This window comes from Helianthus annuus, chromosome 4 (assembly GCF_002127325.2).
Source record: "Helianthus annuus cultivar XRQ/B chromosome 4, HanXRQr2.0-SUNRISE, whole genome shotgun sequence".
NCBI lineage: Eukaryota > Viridiplantae > Streptophyta > Magnoliopsida > Asterales > Asteraceae > Helianthus > Helianthus annuus.
Genome location: NC_035436.2, coordinates 203,979,529 through 204,003,768, shown reverse-complemented (window position 1 = coordinate 204,003,768; position 24,240 = coordinate 203,979,529). Strand labels below are relative to the sequence as shown.

The 24,240-nt window shown below is 38.0% G+C and overlaps 1 long non-coding RNA gene across 1 annotated transcript; it reads left to right on the top strand.

The window, feature by feature from the left end:
- Positions 1–19,041: 19,041 nt before the first annotated feature.
- LOC118491234 lies at positions 19,042–20,443 on the top strand. Its single transcript, XR_004890908.1, has 4 exons — positions 19,042–19,290; positions 19,377–19,641; positions 19,722–19,843; positions 20,380–20,443. It is a non-coding gene; the product is annotated as an uncharacterized LOC118491234 (long non-coding RNA).
- The last annotated feature ends 3,797 nt before the right edge of the window (positions 20,444–24,240 follow it).

Here is a 24,240-nt window from a genome sequence, read left to right as displayed (position 1 = left end):
ACTAGGGTTTGCCCCCCTTGAGTTTTAGGGGCCCTGATCCTGATTCTGATTGTTCTGAAAATTTTAGGGTTAGTGCAGAATCAATTGGGTGTCTTAATTAGGGTTTCCTTATTGGATAATTATCATACTAAATATTAATTTTAGTGAGAGTCGTTACATCAAGGCAACGAATGGAACAAAAGGAAGACGGCGCCTACTATGTAACGGGGCGTATTTGGGTCCCACTTTATGGTGGTTTACGAGAGCTTGTGATGGACGAAGCACACAAGTCTCGCTACTCGATACATCCAGGTTCGGATAAAATGTACCATGACATCAGAACCACATATTGGTGGCCTAGCATGAAGGCCCACATCGCTACTTACGTCGGCAAGTGTTTGACATGTGCAAAGGTCAAGGTGGAATATCAGAAACCAGCGGGCCTACTTCAGCAACCTAAGATACCGCAATGGAAATGGGAAGAAATTTCCATGGATTTTGTTACAGGCCTACCCAGATCCCAGCGTGGGAATGACACCATATGGGTGATCATGGATCGACTCACCAAGTCTGCACACTTCCTGGCCATAAAGGAAACGGATAAGTTCTCCACTCTCGCAGACGTTTATCTCAAAGAAGTTGTTTCGAGGCACGGGGTGCCCACCTCCATCATTTCGGATCGGGATGCACGATTTACGTCAGAGCTATGGCAAGCGATGCATAAATCTTTCGGCTCACGGTTAGACATGAGCACAACATATCATCCTCAGACGGATGGACAGTCTGAGCGAACGATCCAGACTCTTGAAGACATGCTTCGGGCATGTGTTATTGATTTCGGTAACGGCTGGGAAAAGCACCTCCCTTTGGTGGAGTTCTCATACAATAACAGTTATCACACCAGCATACAAGCCGCTCCATTCGAGGCATTGTACGGGCGTAAATGCCGGTCACCTCTCTGTTGGGCAGAGGTGGGGGATAGTCAGATCACGGGTCCAGAGATTGTAGTGGACGCCACGGAAAAGATTGCACAAATACGACAACGCATGGCGGCAGCACGCGACCGTCAGAAAGCCTACGCGGATAAGCGTAGGAAGCCAATGAAATTTCAGGTCGGGGACCGGGTTTTACTTAAAGTCTCACCCTGGAAGGGTGTGGTACGTTTTGGCAAACGGGGCAAACTAAATCCGCGGTACGTCGGACCATTTGAAATCATTGAGAAAATAGGCAAAGTGGCCTACAAGCTAAACCTACCAGCTGAACTCGGTGCAGTTCACAATGTATTTCACGTGTCGAATCTGAAGAAGTGCCTGTCAGATGAGACCCTCATAGTTCCTTTTAAGGAACTCACTATCGACGAGCGGTTGCAGTTCGTCGAGGAGCCAGTTGAAATCACGGACCGGGATGTTAAGGTCCTCAAAAACAAGAGAATCCCTCTTGTTCGAGTTCGTTGGAACTCCCGTCGTGGCCCAGAGTACACCTGGGAACGCGAAGACCAGATGACAGAAAAGTATCCCCAGTTATTCGAAACCAATACAACCACTGCTGAGGCTGAAGCTACTACCACGGAATTTCGGGACGAAATTCCAGATCAACGGGGGGAGGATGTGACACCCCAGGAAAACCAGTGAACGATGCAACCTATCTAGCTTCCTCAGTGGGTACGTACTAAATTTCGGGACGAAATTTCTTTTAAGTTGGGGATAATGTGACAACCCGAGTTTTCAAGTTCGTTATTCGACTTAACCTTGTACTTACTTAATTTGCAAAGTGTGCCTTATATATCTATTTGAGATGCAATATACGTGTTATTCGTGATGTGTATATTATGTGGGTGTATGTGTATTACATAATATATGATTGTATAATTATTAGAATGAAACCTTTGGCTGAAAACCCTTTACTCACGAAAACACACCTCACGAAAACACTTCATGTGTTTTCGTCCACCATGAAGCCAACGAAATCAACAGTGGGCTTCGGCCCAGTAAGGATTGAATAAAAGAATTTGTTTTAACTTCGTGCACGAAATCGATAATTGGCAAACCCTAATCACATCTCCTCTCTCTCATCTGCTTTGAACCCGACGGCTATCCTCTCTCCTTCGAAGCCTGACTCTCTTTACTCAATCACTCTTGGTTTCGGTTAGTGATTTATACGTTTCACTCTTGGTTTCGGTTAGTGATTTATACGTTTAGTTGCTTAGTTCTTGATTTTGATATGCTTGGTTAATTGGTTATGTAATTGTATGCGGAACATGATATGGATTTAGGGTTCTAGGATTTATGATTGGATGTGTAATCTTGAATCATATTGATGGGATCGTGGTGCGGGGGCATGCAAGTAATTTGAAATGGTTCGTTTACGTGATAGCCATGTTAACCGATTGATTATGTATGTAAACTAGGGTTCAGGTTAGATGTTATATATGTCTCTGTGATGCTCCTGTTACAATGGTTAGTAGTACTTGTGAGTGTCATGATTGATTAACAACTATACGGTTAATAGTAAAGGATGATCAATGATAATTGAATTCGGTTGCTGTGTTGTTTGTAACTGTTGATTGATGATGATGCCGTGACCACGAAGACACAGACACCACGAAAACACAAGGGTCAGACGAAATCCCTTTGTGTTTTCGTCACACCTCAAATTCAACGAAAACCCTAGGGATTTCGCCAATAGTGATTTCGTTCAATAGGGTTTTCGTCCAACTAATGTTTTCGCCACAATGGGGATTTCGGCATTAGTGATTTCGCCACTATGGGATTTCGCCTAGCTTTCTGCACAGTAACGTTGTTAGCTAGTTAACCTTGTTAATTACTTAAACCCTGTTAGTTTGTTGAATACTGTTAGTTGTTAACTTTATTAAGTCAGTGACACAGTTAAGCTATTTACTTGATTAACCATATTATATGTATTAATTTAGTTAAACTTGTTAACTCTGTTATGCATGCTAAGAATGTAAACTCAGTTAAATCTATTAACTCTGGTTAGTTTATGTACCCTGTCAAACTCGTTAACTATGTTACGTCACTAACTCGGTTAAGAGTGTTATTGGACAATTACGTTAGAATAAACTGCAAAAGACCTTGATGTGGTACATGAACTGTACGGATGCAATTAACTGTTTGTGTTGCATGATGATTAACTGCCAAACACACTCTGTAATATTACTGTGATGCTAGTTACATGTGAAACATTACGAACGTGAACTGATTGAGTATACGTGCACTATAGGACTTGACTGGTTGTTTGTGAGCACATAACTTAGCATACCGAGCAAACCAAGGTGAGTTCACATAGCCAAGGCATGGGATTCCCGGGTGGGAATGGGATTGGATGACTTATTGTATATACTCAGATGATAGAACCTAACGATACGATACAGCTAGACTAGTAACACTTATTGAACTGATCTTCGCACACCTGCCAAGGGTTGGCCGCGATATTATAACTGACTTCGCACACCTGCCTTAGGAAGGCCGCGAACTAAATCTACTAATCTTCGCAAACCTGCCTGGGAGGCCGCGATACGAATAAACCTAGTCTAGAATACTTGGGAAAAACATCCCCTAATATCTTCGCATACCTGCCTGGGAGGCCGCGATGGAAACTAATACGATACATGACATAACGAACGAACATACTACTACTCACACTATACTATTATTGAACTATTAACTGTGAACTCGCTCAACTAGTTGTTGACCCTCTGCTGCATGCCTTGCAGGACCTTAGGTACTTATGGAGCTTGCACAAGGAGGAGCGGGTCGTTGTGGAGCATGGATCGTGGATGCCATGTTAAAACGTTTAAACAATCAAACTTAACATTACTTTGGTTTACATTTACATACTTTGGATTTTCATTATTACGCTTCCGCTATTGATACTGTGTTTGGTTTAGAACATCAATTGTATTGAATTGGGTTTTACAAACTATCTTATTTATATTATGCTATGTTCAATATGATTGATGGCTTGATCCTGGTCATGTCACGCCTCCAAGCGGTGGTACTCCGCGTGTGGATTTTGGGGGTGTGACATGGTGGGAGGGGTGAGGTGGTGGTGGTGGCGGTGAAAGAAGGAAGTGATGAAGATTGTGGAAAATGAAGAGGGTGGGTTGGGTGGCGAGTCCCACATTAATTTCTAAAATAAAAGAAATCATGAAGTATCTTTATTTAAAAAATAGCAATTCTGTATGATTTTTTCAGTATTAAATACAACTAGGGTATTTGCTCGTGCGTTGTGGTGGTATATTATTGCAGACATTCGATGGGTATCAGTTTGGTTCGTTACAATACTGTTACGATAGATACACTCGATATAGAAATCAACACGTGTTTTTCATCGACAAAAAACGATAAATATGAACACCGTTACCCACAACGATGATATCGATCAGTTCAGATTATCACGATACAATTGATATTTATGTATCGTCAAAGACAGAGTTGTATAAATAAAATATTATCAAAACCGGAAAACCATAAAATGATATAGGTACCGGTACCTTGTTGTTCTGTACGGTACAATGATTGTACAATGTCGGTTTATGAAAAACAAAAACAATAAAAATAAACATTTTCAATAAAATTTATATCTTAATGTTGAAAAAGTAATTAACATAGTTGCCAACGAACCAAACTCGAGGGTCCGTTGACCCTCCGAACACCCCTCTGACTAACCAAAAATCCCCAGGACCAGAGACCTAGTGGAAATCAAAAACCATTTCCATCAACAGGCCCGAGATCCAATATTCCAGTAAGGAGTGATCGATATTGGGTAGATTTATGTAACACCCCGAAAACGGGTTTGGTAATCAAACCCGTTAATACTAAAAGACGGGTAAAGTACTGTTGGTGGTAAAATTTACCCGGTGAGTAATTAGGATTTTTAAATAAATAAACCTAATATTTAACAAAAAGTTAAATAAAGGCTTATGGATAAATAAAGTTTATAAAAGGCCCGAATTAACGGGACCTAAAGCAAACTCATTCGTAAATTTCCCCGAACCCACTAAGTTAACTAGGAATATTTAACCTAGTTAATAAGTGAGAATAGTGTTAGAAATAGTTAGGTTGTGGTCTACTTAATAAATAACCAAACATGAGGGACCAAATTGGATATCTTGAAAATAGATTTATAAAAAAAAAAAACACACACACACAAATGGTGTGTGCGTACGTGAGAAGCCAAGAGAAGCTCCAAGGAGCCAAAACCCTAACTCAATCCAATTCAGCAAATTGAAGGTCGATTTCAGTCCTAAATCAATGCATGAACATGGATTAATGATCACCCGAGCTAGGGGATCATAAGGTATGTAAAAATTTGATGATTTGTGAAGTTGTAAAATTTGAGTAATCTTCATAATCGCGAATTATGTATGGATTAGAGAGGCTATGGCTAAATGAGTGTTGTATGATTGCTTAGAAACAAAACCCTAAGTGAAAAGTTTACATAAGTTGCTATGATTTGAATAATTTGATGATTTGCTACACTTAGACAAGTGGGTTTCGATTATGTAGTGAAGATGATGATATACACATACTTAAAATCATCATATTGGATAGTAGAAGCAAAGTACTTGAACAAAAAATTGTAAGATTTAGTGTATGTTCATACAAGAATTGAAATGGGTTTTGTGGGAAGATGATGAACACTAGATTTATGATCATCAATTTGATGTTATTCGATTTCCATAAACGAAGTGTTAAAAATATTCTATATATTCAGTTTTAACGTTTTCTAATATTTTATCTTGTTTCCTTTTGAGGTGTGATCCCTTGATGGTGGGCTGCTTGTTACCGTTGGTCACATGTGCTGGGCCTGTGTTCGTGTTTGATGATGGGCTGCTCCTTATATTGGGCTAAGGGTTTCATGTCTTTCTCATATATAAAAGAGGGGGCTTTCTCGGGATGATTGCACCGACTTTCTTTTGTCTTCTCCTTCTGAAACCCTAAATCATCTTTTTGATTCCTCACACGTACATTCGTGAGGAATCCTTTGTTCTTGTTTTAATCATTTGATTCATTTAGAAAGCCTGTCAATCTGTGATGACTGGCTAGTGTTCTTGTATTGTGATTCTGAGAAGTTCTTCAATAAAGTTGCATTATATTTTGTATTGGGGTTTAATCTTTGAAGTTCTGACATGGTATCAGAGCCCCAAGGTTAATTTGGTGCTCTGGTGATCTTCCGCTGCACTTTCCGTTGCCTGTTTCTCCGGAGGTTTCTATCCAAGGGCTTTAAATTAAAGGTTGATTCTTGTGGTGGCTTCTTGGCAGATCTGTGGTCCGCCGTGTCCTTCCTGGATCCTTGTTGATCGTGGTTGCTGTGCCGCTATTGGATATATGAAACCCTAATTTTAGGGTTTTCTCGTCGGATTGCTTGAAGTACTTCCTGTTGGTCCCGTTTAGGGCAAACCAACAGTTTTTTTTGGTCTTCTGTCTTCTGATCAAGCTCTTGTAACCCTAAGTGAAGGTTACAAGTCTTGATCCCTTGGACTTCATCCGCACCCACTGTGAGATCTTTCCTTTTTTCTTTGTTTAGTTTTGCATCATCCTTTATTGTTTGTGTCTAGGCATATTGATACCGGGTTTTTAGGTGAGACCGGCTTGATTTGGGATACGGAGAGGGTCCACTCTGTTGCATTTGTTTGTGTCTTTTAGCTCCTTGAATATTGTCTGCGGAGGCACCTTTTGAGTGATGAACCTCTGATCGGACCTCTGTTCAGGCTTCGCTTCGTCCCTGACCTCTTGTCCCTTATTTTTTGCTGTTTCTCTGGTGTGCTGTTCTGATTCGGTGTTTATCTGCTTCTCTGTGACTGTGTGTTACTATGCCTGATACAGAAAATCAAGGGGAATCCTCTGTCACCTTGATTAGTAAATTAGATGCAAGTGACCCGTTATACCTACATGCTAGTGACTCTAGTAGTCTTACTATTGTTAATGTTAAGTTGAAAGGAACTGAGAATTATGTGGTATGGTCAAATGCTATGAAACTTGCTTTAACTGCTAAAAATAAGCTAGGATTTATTAATGGTACCTGTACCAAATCAACTAAAGATGATGTTCTTGCAAGTCAATGGGATAGATGCAATTCTGTTGTTTTAACCTGGATTCTCAATTCAGTTTCTGAAGAATTATATGTTGGTCAAGTTTATTCTAGGCTTGCTAGTGAAGTTTGGAGTGATTTAAAGGACACTTATGACAGGGTTGATGGGTTAGTTGTGTTTGGGTTATACCAAAAAATCAATTCTTGTTAATCAAAATGGGGCTAGTGTTTCAGAATATTATCATAAACTCAATACTATGTGGAAACAATTTGATGCCATGGTTCAACTACCTTCCTGTACTTGTGATGCCTCTACTAAATACAATGAATTCAGCCAACTGATCAAACTTATGTAGTTCTTAATGGGATTAGATGATATTTATCAACCTGTTAGAATAAATCTGTTAACTAGGGATCCTTTACCTATTGTCAAAACTGCTTTTTCTATCATTTCTAGAGAAGAATCACACAGAGATTCAAATAAATCCTCTAAAATTCCAAATGTTGGTTTTGTTGCCAAGGCAACACAATTTAATGATAATAAAAAGCGTTTTAACAAAGGTCCTAATCCTAACTTAAAATGTACTCACTGCAATAAGGTTGGTCATGTGATTGAGAAATGTTTTGAGATTCATGGTTATCCTCTAAACTATAGAAATAAACCAAATCAAAACAATTCTCAATGGTCTTAAGCAAATGTGTCTGCTAATAGTTCTGTTGCCAATAATGATCAATCTGCTAATTCTTCCTTGAATGCTTTAACTGCTGATCAATTTTCCAAGCTGCTAGGTCTGTTAAATGAAAATAAGCTGGAAGATTCTGCCAAATCTGACATGGGTGGTGAGTGCTTTAGTGCCTTAACTCCTTTAGGGTCTTATAAAAACACCTATTGTTTTAACTCTAGCTTTTTTCATCAAAATAAACTAAAATGGATCGTTGATTCAGGGGCTAATCAACATATGGTCATGAACAATGACAACATGTTTAATCTAGTTGATGTATCTGAGTATGATATTACTATCAAACATCCAAATGGAACTGATGCTAAAGTTAAAAAAAATAGGGTGTTTTAAACTCTCTGAAGATGTGATCCTGAAAGATGTTTTTGTTGTCCCTGAATATTGTGTGAATCTTATCTCTGTTCACAAACTTGCTAAAGATAACAAACTTAAAGTAGTTTTTGACGAGCATAACTGTTATATTCAGGATGTTTCCTTAAAGAGAAACCTGGTGATTGGTAGGCAAATGGATGGTCTTTATTTCTGTGGTAATTCTAGTAAACCTGTGATTGCTTGCTTTAATAAAACTGAAACAATAAAGCTCTGGCATTCCAGACTTGGTCATCCAGCAGACCAAGTCCTACATGTTCTAAAACTTAAAAATGAAACAGGACAAGTTGAGCCGTGTGACACGTGTCACAAGGCCAAACAACATAGAGTTCCCTTTCCCTTAAGTGACCATAAATCCAAAAATATTGGTGACCTTGTTCATCTTGATGTTTGGGGTCCATATAAATGACCCAGTCTTGATGGGTATAAATTTTTTCTCACCATCGTTGATGACTACTCCAGATCTGTCTAGGTCTACCTAATGAAGTCCAAAACTGAAGTGTTTGAAAATATTAAAAACTTCTATGACCTGATCCTCACTCAATTTGAAACAAAAGTCAAAATTTTCAGAAGTGATAATGGGTCCGAATTTATCAACACTCAAATGGAAAATTTTGTTAAAACACATGGCATACTTCACCAAACCTCTTGCACTTACACCCCCCAACAAAACAGGATTGCTGAAAGGAAACATAGGCATCTCCTGAATGTTACAAGAGCTTTATTATTTCAATCTGGTATTCCCTTAAGATTCTGGTCTGAATGTGTTCTCACTGCTGCTTATTTGATTAACAGGACACCCTCGTCTGTGTTAGGTGGTAGAACCCCTTATGAGTTGCTTTATGGCTTTGAACCTTCTCTCGATCACTTGAAAGTTTTTGGATGTCTATGTTATTTTACTGTCTTAACTAATACCGATAAACTTGAAGAAAGAGCTGAGCGATGTGTCTTTATGGGATATTCAAACTTTAAAAAAGGATACAAACTTTGGAGTTTGGATCAAAGGACATTCTCCTTCTCTCGAGATGTCAGTTTTTATGAAACCATTTTTCCTTTTAAAACCAAACTCTTTTCTGAACTCGATCTTGACAAAACAAATACTTTAAATCATTCCAATTTTTTTGATATCTATGAACCTTCAAGTGATACAAATCCCAATGATGAAGAGAAGGAGTCTCCTGATTCTGTACCTGAGACACAGCAACACAGTAGCTCAAATGAGCCAGTTGATGTTGCTGACACTCAGCAGTCATTTGCTTCAGGTGACATGGCTAATGCTCAGCATCATGATGAGTCTCAAAGTGAGTCTGTGAGGGTTGAGTCAAGTGGTACAAATGATGAATCAGTCCTTCCTAAGGGTAACCAACCTAGTCTTAGAAAGTCCACTAGACATGTGTCTGCTCCTAAGAGATTTAGTGACTTCATTGTTGGAAATGCTAAATATAGTTATGATAAAGTTGTTAACTATGCTAATCTATCTAGTGAAAATATGTGCTTTGCTGCTAACTTAAACAAAACTGTTGAACCTGTTAACTATAAAGAAGCATGCAAAGATAAAAGGTGGATAGATGCCATGAATGATGAACTGTCTGCCTTATATAGTAATGACACTTGGGATATAGTTGATCTTCCACATGGGAAGAAACCCATTGGGAGTAAATGGGTTTACAAAGTCAAATACAAATCTAATGGTGAAATAGATAGATTTAAGGCCAGACTTGTTGCCAAAGGCTTTAGTCAGGTTAAGGGTATTGATTTTGAGGAGACCTTTTCTCCCGTTGTCAAGATGGTCACGGTCAGATGCATCATCAGTCTGTCCGTTCAAAATAACTGGCCCATATATCAACTTGATGTAAATAATGCCTTCCTTTATGGAAATCTAAGGGAGGAAGTCTATATGATCCCTCCTAATGGTCTAAATGTAAATAACAAAAACAAAGTTTGCAAGTTAAAAAGGTCCCTCTATAGCTTAAACCAGGCCCCTCGTATGTGGAATGAAAAACTTGTCCAAGTTATTGTTAAAATTGGTTTTGTTCAGTCTAAGTGTGACCATTCTATGTTTGTTAAATCTGATAATTCTGTGTTTATTTCCTTGTTAGTCTATGTTGATGACATTATACTAACAGGAAACAATGTTGATGAAATTAATAAAGTGAAATCCTGTTTAAAAAAGGAGTTTCAAATTAAAGACCTTGGTTTCTTAAAATACTTTCTTGGTATTGAAGTCATCAAAAGCAGTGAGGGTACTTGCCTCACCCAAAGAAAATATTGTATGGATCTTTTAAATGAATATGGGATGAGCGGGTGTAAGCCTGTTAACTATCCCATAGAGCAAAACCACATTTTGACAAAAATGAGTAAAAATTAGAAATTAGAAATTAAATGATGTCAGTATCACTGAATATCAAAAACTTGTGGGCAAACTTATTTATCTCTCTCACACTCCACCTGATATTGCCTATGCCGTTCACTATTTGTCCCAATATATGCATAAACCAACAGAAGCTCATTCTCAGATAGCCTTTAGGCTGCTGAGGTATTTAAAAAGTGCTCCTGGCTATGGCATTATGTTTAAACAGAGCGATTCCTTCCAGTTATCAGCCTATGCTGACTCAGATTGGGCCAAGTGTGTTGACAGCAGAAGGTCTGTCACTGGGTACTGTATCTTTCTCGGAAACTCTCTAGTTTCGTGGAAAAGCAAGAAACAAAGCGTTGTCTCTCGTTCATCTGCTGAAGCAGAATATAGATCCATGTGCAGTGCCTCTTGCGAAATCTTGTGGCTGATAAATGTTCTAAGGGAACTAAGGATCAATGTTGCCTTACCAGTGACACTGAATTGTGACAACAGTGCAGCCATTTCCATCGCTGCAAACCCTGTGTTTCATGACAAAACAAAACACTTTGAGGTCGACTTATTTTTCCTTTGGGAAAAAAATAGCAGCAGGTATCATCAAAACATCTGGTATAAAGTCTGAATTCCAGCTTGCGGATGTGTTCACAAAAGGGTTATTACCAAGACATCATGAAGAAATGTGTAAGTTTCTTGGTCTCACAAATCTTTTTAAACATTAAAACTGAGGGGGGTGTTAAAAATATTCTATATATTCAGTTTTAACGTTTTCTAATATTTTATCTTGTTTCCTTTTGAGGTGTGATCCCTTGATGGTGGGATGCTTGTTACCGTTGGTCACATGTGCTGGGCCTGTGTTCGTGTTTGATGCTGGGCTACTCCTTATATTGGGCTAAGGGTTTCATGTATTTCTCATATATAAAAGAGGGGGCTGTCTTGGGATGATTGCACCGACTTTCTTTTGTCTTCTCCTTCTCAAACCCTAAATCATCTTTTTGATTCCTCACACGTACATTCGTGAGGAATCCTTTGTTCTTGTTTTAATCATTTGATTCATTTAGAAAGCCTGTCAATCTGTGATGACTGGCTAGTGTTCTTGTATTGTGATTCTGAGAAGTTCTTCAATAAAGTTGCATTATATTTTGTATTGGGGTTTAATCTTTGAAGTTCTGACACTAAGTCTAGGTGTGGTTATGCATGCTAGACATAAGAACTTGTGAATGATGTTAAAACTTGGGTAAATAACTAGTTATGAAAATTGATTGTTGATTTTATAGAATATGCCCACAAGGTGTTTGTTAAAATGCCTAAGTGAATGTTTATATGTTGAAATTACGAAAGAAACGCGTAATTGCCTTGTTTGACGAATTACGTGAAATATGGGTTAAAACGGGTTCTAATCATAATGTTGATTTAACTTAATTGTGCCTATTGTATGATTTAAGATAGTTGACCTTTAAAAGTCAAACTAACCATTGATAAAGTCGAATAGTGGTTTCGACATAGAAAATACGTAAGGTGGAATAGTCGTGAATTGAAATGACTAATCTAACCACCTTGTGAATGATGATAGTTTGTCGCCTAACGAGCTAGGTGGAGGCTTGGGAAAGAAGCGGTCAAACGAATCAAGCACGAGAAGAAAAGCGTATTCGGATGCGAGGTAAGTAGAGCTTACACCCCCCTTTACATTATTTGCAAAATTACTTAATTTCAAGTATTGTATATGAATGCTACTAAGTGGTTGGTATACGATGTTCCGACACGATTCAATGAGAGTCGGAACAAGGGAAAATGGTAAGAAATCATGAATTATGGTAAAAGGGGTAAAAAGGTAAATTAGTCATGTAATGACGAACAAATAAAAACGGTTTTAAGTAAAACAAGTTTAAAGGAAAACCGGGATAGGTTTAAAGGGATGAAATGGTAATTAAATACCATCTCATATGGATAAATGGCCAAATTAGACTAAATGGGTCAAATGGTGTTGTTAACACCATTTGACAATTACATTTGACAATCGCTTGTTGAGTTTTGTAATCACAGGAAATAACATAAGTATGCGTTGCTTTAACTAGAAAGATTTAAAGCAAAAGTTATGTAAACGGGTCTATACCTTGACCCGAGCCAGGTACGCATAAATAAGCTTTTAGTTAAGCATACAAATCTTGGTCAAATATTTAGCGAAAGTCCTTCGTCGCAAAGTGAGGGACTAAAGTTGACCAAAACACCCTTGAAGGTATGATGGGGCAAACGACACATAGGGGTTATTTTGGAACTTGCATTAAGATTATAGAATCATTAAATAGGAATAAAAGTTATAGGAATACACATTTGCAGGTCAAATGCAAAAAATGGTCATTTGTGTAAAATGACCAACCGATGAGTAAATTTGGGATAATAGGCTGGTTATGTTAAATCCACCACAAAAATAATTGTGGTGGAACATAAGCAGACATTTAGTTGTGACATTACGAAGTATTGAGAAGAAAAGAGCTAGTTTTAGACCAAAATGCATAAAAGATCCGCTAAACAGGTCAAAATGAATTACGCGCGTAGCTTGGGTGTTTGCCGCGTAATTCACAAAAATTATGAATCCAAGATAGATATTTTGAGTTAAATACCTTGGTCTAAGAATTTTGATTAACTAGAATCAAGTTTGGAGGTCTTAAATACAAACGGGTCAAAAAGTGGATTTTTAATAATTAGCCGAATGCTTAAAAATACAGAATTTTATTAGTTTGAATGTCGGATATAAACTCCATGAGATGGAGAATCAAATTACGATCATGTAGGAAGAAACGGGAGATCAAACGGATACGCGGATTGAAAGATACGAAAGTTTTCGTGTCAAAAACGGCAAAAATGGAAAGGGACTGATACAGGGGCCACCGTAACTTACGGTGCCCACCGTAAGTTACGGTGGGGCTGAAATTGTTACGGTAGTTTCCTACTGAGTTACGGTGGGGGAATTTTCATACAGGAGCCACCGTAACTTACGGTGCCCACCGTAAGTTACGGTGGAGGCCAGTTTGTAGACCTTGTTTTTTTATCAAGAAATTAACGTTTGGATTTCCTTCCATTATCAATATCTTGTCTTGTACCTTATTTAAACTATCAATACTAACATTTAAGCTGGTATTGATCGTAGGTGAATGTCGAGAGTCCCGGATGAAGATTAAGCGTCGAGCAAGAACCGAACACACGTTAAATGAAGCTTCCGCAAGTTGTTTCGTCATTATTCTAAAACGATGAATTAAATTACACTATGTTATTTTGCTTCAAGTTTAGAAAAGTTTTAATAAAACCGTATTTTAGCATGAATGTTTAAATATAAATACTCAGTAAATTGTGATTATTTACGAAAATCGCTAAATTAATTTATGGTTGTTACAAGTTGGTATCAGAGCTTTGGTTTAAGAGATTCAAGTATGGTGGGGAAAACCATGCTTGGACTTAAACCTTATGCTCTTGACAAAGATCGGTGTTCGGTTCGAGGCTTGATCGCAAATCCGGTAAGTACAAGTATGTTAATGGTTTAGCATGTTAAAGTGTTGTAAACAACACATAGGGTTATCGTGTAATACACGTTACCCTAATTAAAATGATTGATATAGTTGATGAAAATATGCGCATTGACGCGTATAGTAGAAAAAGCCTTGTATTATAATACGGGCGATTATTGAAGTTGATATTATTAACTCTTGTAAATGTTTTAGTTGAAGGACACTCGAATCTAAAGATAGTGGGAGTCTAACAAATTGCGGACATGACGGAGGAACGGTCCAAAGTACGACAAGTAGAACATACTCACCAAGGACCTAAATCACGTAGCGATCGCGAACAAGGCTAATGGCAAGAGAAGGCCGTTAGGGCAAGCATTACCAGGTGCACATTTTAAATTTAATTGCACAAATAGTAATATGCAACAAATACGTAGAGATTGAAAGTTGCATATGTAGATTAAAAACTTGGAAAAACCTGGATAGAAAATCTATCCGGCATATTGTTTCCAAGAGAAATAAATAGAAGTGTTACTTACAGGGGCATGATGTGAAAGTTATAAAAAGGGTCATGTATGTCATGTGTTGATCGCCTACTCTGGCCAAGTAGGTAGTGAACACATGATACCATGAACTTTTTATGATGGACACGCTTACACCCGATGTAGTAAGGACGGGGTGAGTGGGACAAATTAAAAAGTACCCAAATGAATCAGATAAGCAAAATATTTGATCATAATGTAAACGCACAGCCGAGTGATGGAAGCGTATTATATTAGGATAATGAGCCCGAGAGAAGGGAAAAAGAAACATGTAAAACGACTAAGGTATGCATTGGGAGGGGGTGTACTTACACTCGATCCCGGAAAATGAAAACATGTAAAAACGATTAAGGTATACACTGGGAGGGGGTGTACTTACACTCGAACCCGGAAAATACAAATGTGCCTCTTAACGGGCCGTTTTTGTAAAACGTTAAACTTGAGGACAAAGTCAGATTATAAAAAAAATGAAGCGAGGTCTTAATGCATACCGGGAGGGTTGCAATAATAACGACTTCGGTAAAACACCCAGTTGATGGGTAAGAATTAAACACAAGCGTAGACCGAGAAACGGGAACGCGGATGGGAAGTTAAAAGACTCGGGTTTTGAGTCATAACTAAAAGACGACGAGACGATTTAATTAGAAATTTTGAATAAATTATGTTCAACTATTTTAAAGTTGAACGGGTCGAATATAGTATCATGCTGGATAGCATGAGTAAACGCAAGCGGGATAATGGTAGCGTTAAAAGCAAAAGAATAGTGAGCCCGATAATGGGACACAATCAAATTCGAATGTATATGAACTGGATAAGGGTGAGCATAAGATAAACCGACGCATAAATGACGTGAGAAGTCAAAAAGTCGGAAAATTTGTCCAAAAGGAAACGAATGTAGCCTTAGACTACGGTCAAGGTCAAAGAAAATACCAAGGCGAAAATAAATGATTTTAAATGAAAACATGATGCCTTGACACAAAACATGTAATTTAAGAATGACATGAGTAAAGAACGATCTACGGGATCAACATAACCTCTGGGGTTATAAACAATGGAAAGGTCTACGAGACTAAAACGACCCACGGGTCATGACTAGAAAGAAATAGATTATAAAAACCTCGCCTTAAAGGGGTGAAAGCCTCATAAAATAGCCCATAAGGCTAAGTGATAAAACCTACGGGTGAATTAGACAAAGCGAGGGAATAAATTGAGAATCCTCGCATAAAAAAAAACAAAGACTGTAAGGGAATAAATTTTGAACTGTAAATATCCCGGTATGGATACTTGACAAAAGTTAAAGAGAAGACGCTAAACTAAAACTTCGGTTTTAGTAAGAAATAACGTTTTTACAAATATAAATTCTGATAGGAATTTAAATGGTAAGCATGAAAGATACAAGTCTTGACACTGATAGGCGCAAGACGATATATTCGAAAAGTGATATTTTCGAAAATGAAAGATTGATATAAATTAAACATGATGCGACACGATCACGGTCAAGAAATGCAATGTGAAGTAAAATCACATTACAACCAAGTGAGCGGTAAAAAGTAACTAGACTAATAAGTCTAGTTAGTGAGACCGGTTAAGGTCAACTAAATGAATTTGAAAACAAAAAAAATTGTTGTTAAAAGTGAAGGATTTCACTAAAGACCTTTAAACGGGTCAAAGTAACGGATTCATAAAGAATTTGATAGTATATGAAAGCGATGAATATCGCTAAGTTAACTAAACTAGTGGAAATAACGAGATTACGTTATTTCAATTTGCACAATGACACATGAGATACGTAGACAATTAGTAACCAAAAAGATGTTACCATACTTTTCTGGTAGTACTAACAATTGGTTAAAAGTATAAGTAATGTTCAAAAGATTTATCAGAACAAATGCATTGGGTTTAAACTCGATGAATTATATAAGAAAAGGTTTCGGGGACGAAACCTCTTTAAGGGGGGTAGACTTGTAACACCCCGAAAACGGGTTTGGTAATCAAACTCCGTTAATACTAAAAGACGGGTAAAGTACCGTTGGTGGTAAAATTTACCCGGTGAGTAATTAGGATTTTAAATAAATAAACCTAATATTTAACAAAAAGTTAAATAAAGGCTTATGGATAAATAAAGTTTATAAAAGGCCCGAATTAACGGGACCTAAAACAAACTCAGTCGTAAATTTCCCCGAACCCACTAAATTAACTAGGAATATTTAACCTAGTTAATAAGTGGGAATAGTGTTAGAAATAGTTAGGTTGTGGTCTACTTAATAACTAACCAAACATGAGGGACCAAATTGGATATCTTGAAAATAGATTTATAAAAAAAAAATCAAACACACACACACAAATGGTGTGTGCGTACGTGAGAAGCCAGGAGAAGCTCCAAGGAGCCAAAACCCTAACTCAATCCAATTCAGCAAATTGAAGGTCGATTTCAGTCCTAAATCAATGCATGAACACGGATTAATGATCACCCGAGCTAGGGGATCATAAGGTATGTAAAAATTTGATGATTTGTGAAGTTGTAAAATTTGAGTAATCTTCATAATCGCGAATTATGTATGGATTAGAGAGGCTATGGCTAAATGAGTGTTGTATGATTGCTTAGAAACAAAACCCTAAGTGAAAAGTTTACATAGGTTGCTATGATTTGAATAATTTGATGATTTGCTACACTTAGACAAGTGGGTTTCGATTATGTAGTGAAGATGATGATATACACATACTTAAAATCATCATATTAGATAGTAGAAGCAAAGTACTTGAACAAAAAATTGTAAGATATAATGTATGTTCATACAAGAATTGAAATGGGTTTTGTGGGAAGATGATGAACACTAGATTTATGATCATCAATTTGATGTTATTCGATTTCCATAAAGTAAGTCTAGGTGTGGTTATGCATGCTAGACATAAGAACTTGTGAATGATGTTAAAACTTGGGTAAATAACTAGTTATGAAAATTGATTGTTGATTTTATAGAATATGCCCACAAGGTGTTTGTTAAAATGCCTAAGTGAATGTTTATATGTTGAAATTACGAAAGAAACGCGTAATTGCCTTGTTTGACGAATTACGTGAAATATGGGTTAAAACGGGTTCTAATCATAATGTTGATTTAACTTAATTGTGCCTATTGTATGATTTAAGATAGTTGACCTTTAAAAGTCAAACTAACCAATGATAAAGTCGAATAGTGGTTTCGACATAGAAAATACGTAAGGTGGAATAGTCGTGAATTGAAATGACTAATCTAACCACCTTGTGAATGATGATAGTTTGTCGCCTAACGAGCTAGGTGGAGGCTTGGGAAAGAAGCGGTCAAACGAATCAAGCACGAGAAGAAAAGCGTATTCGGATGCGAGGTAAGTAGAGCTTACACCCCTTTACATTATTTGCAAAATTACTTAATTTCAAGTATTGTATATGAATGCTACTAAGTGGTTGGTATACGATGTTCCGACACGATTCAATGAGAGTCGGAACAAGGGAAAATGGTAAGAATTCATGAATTATGGTAAAAGGGGTAAAAAGGTAAATTAGTCATGTAATGACGAACAAATAAAAACGGTTTTAAGTAAAACAAGTTTAAAGGAAAACCGGGATAGGTTTAAAGGGATGAAATGGTAATTAAATACCATCTCATATGGATAAATGGCCAAATTAGACTAAATGGGTCAAATGGTGTTGTTAACACCATTTGACAATTACATTTGACAATCGCTTGTTGAGTTTTGTAATCACAGGAAATAACATAAGTATGCGTTGCTTTAACTAGAAAGATTTAAAGCAAAAGTTATGTAAACGGGTCTATACCTTGACCCGAGCCAGGTACGCATAAATAAGCTTTTAGTTAAGCATACAAATCTTGGTCAAATATTTAGCGAAAGTCCTTCGTCGCAAAGTGAGGGACTAAAGTTGACCAAAACACCCTTGAAGGGTATGATGGGGCAAACGACACATAGGGGTTATTTTGGAACTTGCATTAAGATTATAGAATCTTTAAATAGGAATAAAAGTTATAGGAATACACATTTGCAGGTTAAATGCAAAAAATGGTCATTTGTGTAAAATGACCAACCGATGAGTAAATTTGGGATAATAGGCTGGTTATGTTAAATCCACCACAAAAATAATTGTGGTGGAACATAAGCAGACATTTAGTTGTGACATTACGAAGTATTGAGAAGAAAAGAGCTAGTTTTAGACCAAAATGCATAAAAGATCCGCTAAACAGGTCAAAATGAATTACGCGCGTAGCTTGGGTGTTTGCCGCGTAATTCACAAAACTTATGAATCCAAGATAGATATTTTGAGTTAAATACCTTTGTAATAATACAAAATTTTAAAAATAAAAATCTAATGACTATCATGACACATTACCATATATTAAATGAGTTATGATCAAGTTTTATTAATTTAAAGCCTAAATAATTAAAGAAATATTGCTAATAGTAATAACAAAAACAACAAATAATGGCTTTGACTTTGTAATCTATTGTAGTTCAAATATCACGTTGCCAAATCCCGTTACCACGTTCAACTTCAACTTCAACTAAATAGCAAAAGAATCGGTGTATATCTCCGAGATCGCTAGTTTTTAAACAACCCATAACCTCATTCAGTTACCACATAAACCACACTGCAACACCCTCCTCGTTCAACTCCTCCGTTCCTGTGGGATTTCGCCACCGAACCTCAGCCGTAAGGGAACTCCGGTGACGTTGCGAAAGAGCTTTTGACGACCCTTTGAATCAAGGTATCAGTGATTTTCTGTTTTATTTCGATATCCTTGTTCCATATTTCTAAATCCATCAAATGATAGCCTTAATGCTCCATTGCAAGGTCTCGAGACAACGGTACAAACTTAGTTGTTCGCCTCTGTTCATAGCATGTCCGTTTGAAACTCTTAGCCAGTTTGTTCGTTTTTTTAGCAGCAACGAATCGCCACCGTAGCATCATCAGTTGGGAATTTACGACTCTTTCAAGTTCCCTCCGATTGACGACCCACCGGTTTGCAACATTTGTTTCTGATCACCTTGTTTATCTCTGTTTGATCACCCGGAAGCTCAAAATCGTCGGTTTCGCTCCGATCAGTTTCGCGATTAAGGTATCATGTGAAACCCAGACTGATTTGTACATAGTTTTCTTTTAGTCTGGTTTGTTAAGTTATTTCGGAAACAATGGCAGCCAGCGTACACCCTCTTATTCGGTAGATCGGGGCCGCTGCCGTAGTTGAGTTACTCGTCTCTACGTGACCTGACGTCCAAAACGCCGCGACGCATTCCATTGACTCCGCTCCTCGACCCAAGGTATCAATTACAGTTGTTCCAACATGTTGTTCTTATCCCTGTTTGTAAGCTAAATAACAACTAGATATGAGATAAATAACATATTTCTGTGCATGTAAAGAAGAAGATGAAGTGAATTCTGGCCAAAAATAATAATATAACATTATCATATTTATTGTAGTACGAGTAGGGTACAGTTCACACAAATTCCTACTTTTGGTATTGGATCATTGTTTTATTTTTTTTAGCTTTGAAGTGATTGGGTTGTTAGGAATTTTAATAAATAATTTTATAATGAAAACTAATAATACTATATAAATGTATGATTTTACCCATATCACCATAACTATGAGTATTTTAGTAATAATATAATTTATTGGACATAAGTATAATTATAATTATGGTAGCTTCTGAACTAATATTTTTCTCAAATGCAACAGTGGTAAATCTAACCTATACATTGTAAAGAATTAGTTCTCTATTAAAAATTTAAGATAACAAAATGTACATGTTAACTATGTACTACAAATCTAATTTAAAATATAATGGTTATGTAGGCTTTGGTGATAGTTAAGGACGCCACTGAGTTTTGTGATGTTATCATAGAAGATCGCTTAAGGTACGGATTCTGTGGTCTTTTCTCTTAGCGTTTTATATCGTTATTTTAGTGTCTAGCTATCGGACCGTTATCATTGTTTCATCAAGTATTGAATTGAATTGTTTCCATTGATTCACATGCGATAGATTAATTCCTTAAGCTCATTATCGTATGTTCCTATTAATCATTGATCATTTCCATAGAAGTCATTATTGTACTAGTTGACTTAAGTGTACCGTTTTATTGACCTCAATACCCGAGCACATCCACCTATGGGGACATAGGGCGTCATCATCGGCACCGGTGACGTGCACCATCCATGACGGTGCGATTAGTTCACGGCGTCTCTATATTAGAATTTATTGTTTATTGATTATTGAGAGGCGTATGGATCGATCCTAGGATATTATTGTTACTTATTGGTATTGGGATAGGCGTATGGATCGATCCTAGGATATTATTGTTACTTATCGTAACAATTCGAGAAACAGGACGACAGGGAAAAATACTAGGCCATGGCAGGGTAGAAACCGAAATCAGGGTCAGATCCAACAATACCAACAACCGATCCAGGCTCAACCACTGAATCAGAGGGGAAATCAAAATCCCACCCAACATCCATTGTGTAATCATTGCAACAAACATCACCCAGGAATTTGTCGCCGACTTACTGGAGCTTGTCTTAGTTGTGGGGAGATGGGGCATCTGGTCAAACAGTGCCCTAAGGCTAGGAACCGAGCAGCTGATACTAATAGGGGAGCTAATGTGCCACCTAATACTGGAGGACGAGTATTCACACTGACTGCAGGGGAAGCTGCTAATACCCCAGGTATTGATTCCTATATTTCTTTTCTTTTGATGATTGTGATCTACTTGTTTCATTAGTTCTCGTTTCGTACAAATTTTGTATCTCATTAGTGATCATTGCACTAGGTACTGTTTCGGGTATTATTTATCTTGCTGGTTGCGACATTTATGTGTTATTTGATACTGGGGTCACCCATTCGATAGTCTCACAAGTATTTGCCCGACATCTTAAAATCGTGCCTTCTCTTTTGGATCATGCCTTAGTTATTTCCACACCTATGGGAAATCCTACTATTATTACTCACGTTTATAGAGATTGCCCGCTTGTGGTCGGGAATATTGTTCGTAAAGCGAATCTTTATCCCATGCAAATGGGAGATTTTGATGTCATTTTAGGCATGGATTGGTTGGCTATGCATCGAGCAACCATTGATTGTCACTCTAAGCGAGTTATTTTTGGTGACCTCCGTTATCCTGATTCTATTTTTCAAGGGACTCAACCTCGAAAATCTATCAAAATCATTTCTGCTCTTAAAGCTCAAAAGCTAATATCACACGGGTGTGAAGGATTTTTAGCTACTATTAAAGATACGTCTGTGGATGCACCCGGTATTGAAAACTTTCCCGTTGTTCGAGATTATTCGGACGTCTTTCCAGAAGAACTTCCAGGGTTACCACCTGATCGTGAGATAGAGTTCACTATTGATCTAGTTCCCGGGGCTGAACCTATTTCTAAGGCACCGTATCGTATGGCCCCTTTGGAATTGAAGGAGTTGAAGGAGCAATTGCAAGAACTTCTGGAACGTGGATTCCTTAGACCGAGTGTTTCACCATGGGGAGCACCAATATTATTTGTGAAAAAGAAGGATGGTAGCATGCGATTATGCATTGACTACCGAGAGCTTAATAAAATCACCATTCGTAATCGTTATCCTTTACCGCGTATTGATGACCTTTTCGATCAGCTCCAAGGGGCGAAGTTTTTCTCAAAAATCGATCTCAGATCAGGGTACCATCAATTGAAAGTCCGAGATCAAGATGTTTCTAAGACAGCGTTTCGTACCCGGTATGGTCATTATGAGTTTCTAGTCATGCCTTTTGGATTGACAAATGCTCCCGCCGTATTTATGGATCTCATGAACCGAGTATTTCACGAGTATTTGGATCGCTTTGTTATTGTGTTCATTGACGATATTCTGGTATTTTCTAAGAGCCGAGAAGAACATGAAAACCACCTTCGCACTGTTCTTGAGACCTTTCGCCAGAAGAAGTTATATGCAAAGTTTTCTAAGTGCGACTTTTGGCTTGAGAAAGTGGCATTCCTAGGCCATATTGTTTCGGCTGACGGTATCACTATGGACCCTTCTAAGGTAGAGGCTATCACTAAATGGCCCAGACCGACCTCAGTTTCTGAAGTTCGTAGTTTCATTGGGCTAGCGGGTTATTACCGACATTTTGTGGAAGAATTTCTATTATAGCTCTACCACTCACTCAACTTTTAAGAAAGGGGATAAAATTTTCTTGGAATGACGATCGGGAAAAGAGCTTTGAGACGCTAAAGCAAAGGCTTGTATCTGCTCCTATTCTTACTCTCCGTTCTGGCTCTGGTGGATTTGATATATACAGTGATGCATCGAAGAAAGGGCTTGGTTGTGTTCTCATGCAGCACGGAAAGGTCATTGCATATGCTTCGCGGCAACTTAAGCCTTATGAGGTGAATTACCCTACACATGATTTAGAGCTTGCAGCAGTGGTTTTTGCGCTCAAGATTTGGAGGCACTATCTCTATGGGGAAACATGTAACATATATACCGACCATAAGAGCCTTAAGTATATTTTCACTCAGAAGGAGATTAACATGAGGCAGAGGAGATGGTTAGAACTACTTAAAGATTACGACGCCAACATTCAATACCACCGTGGTAATGCTAATGTTGTGGCAGATGCATTAAGTAGGAAGAGTTCAGGAGGCTTAGCTTGTTTAACTCTTCAACCTCATATTCTATCAGATTTGAACCGCTCAGAGATTGGTCTACAGTTTGGTGAGTCTGTTGGTTATTTGGCGAGACTGAAGATTGAACAAAACCTTATCACGCAGATAAAGGAAGCTCAACAATAGGATGGTGAGCTTTGGGCAATCTTGCAAAACATGGAGGTGGGGAAGCAATCTGAATTTCGATTCGATGAGCATGGGACAATATGGTGTGGGAAACGTTTATGTGTGCCAGATGATTCCACTCTACGCGAACAGTTATTAGCTGAGGCACATAGTTCACCGTTTTCTATTCACCCTGGATCCACAAAGATGTACAGAGATCTAAGGCAACATTTTGGTGGAGTGGTATGAAAGAAGATGTAGCTAGATATGTTGGCCAGTGCCTGATTTGCCAGCAAGTGAAGATTGAACATCAAAGAGCTAGTGGATTGTTGCAGCCTTTGGACATTCCGGTTTGGAAGTGGGATGATATTTCTATAGACTTCGTAACGGGTCTTCCAAGAACCCTTAAGAAGAATGACGCTATTTGGGTTATAGTTGATAGGCTCACAAAGTCTGCTCATTTCTTGCCTATTCAAAAGCGGTATCCAGTGAGTAAGCTATCAGAGATATTCCTTCGTGATATTATTCGATTGCATGGAACACCATCTTCTATAGTATGTGATAGGGATCCTCGGTACACATCACGGTTTTGGAAAGGATTCCAAAATGCTTGGGATACCAAGATACGGTTTAGCACGGCTTTCCATCCACAAACTGATGGGCAGTCTGAGCGTACTATTCAGACCTTGGAAGACATGCTTAGGGCATGTGCATTGGAGTGGACTGGCAATTGGGATGAGTACTTATGCTTGGTAGAGTTTGCTTACAACAGTAGTTGGCAAGCTAGTATCGACATGGCACCGTTTGAGTTATTATATGGGCGTAAGTGTCGAGCTCCCATATGTTGGGAGGAGGTTGGTGAAAAGTTGATTGAGGGGCCCGAACTGGTGCAGATCACAAATGAAAAGGTTGTTA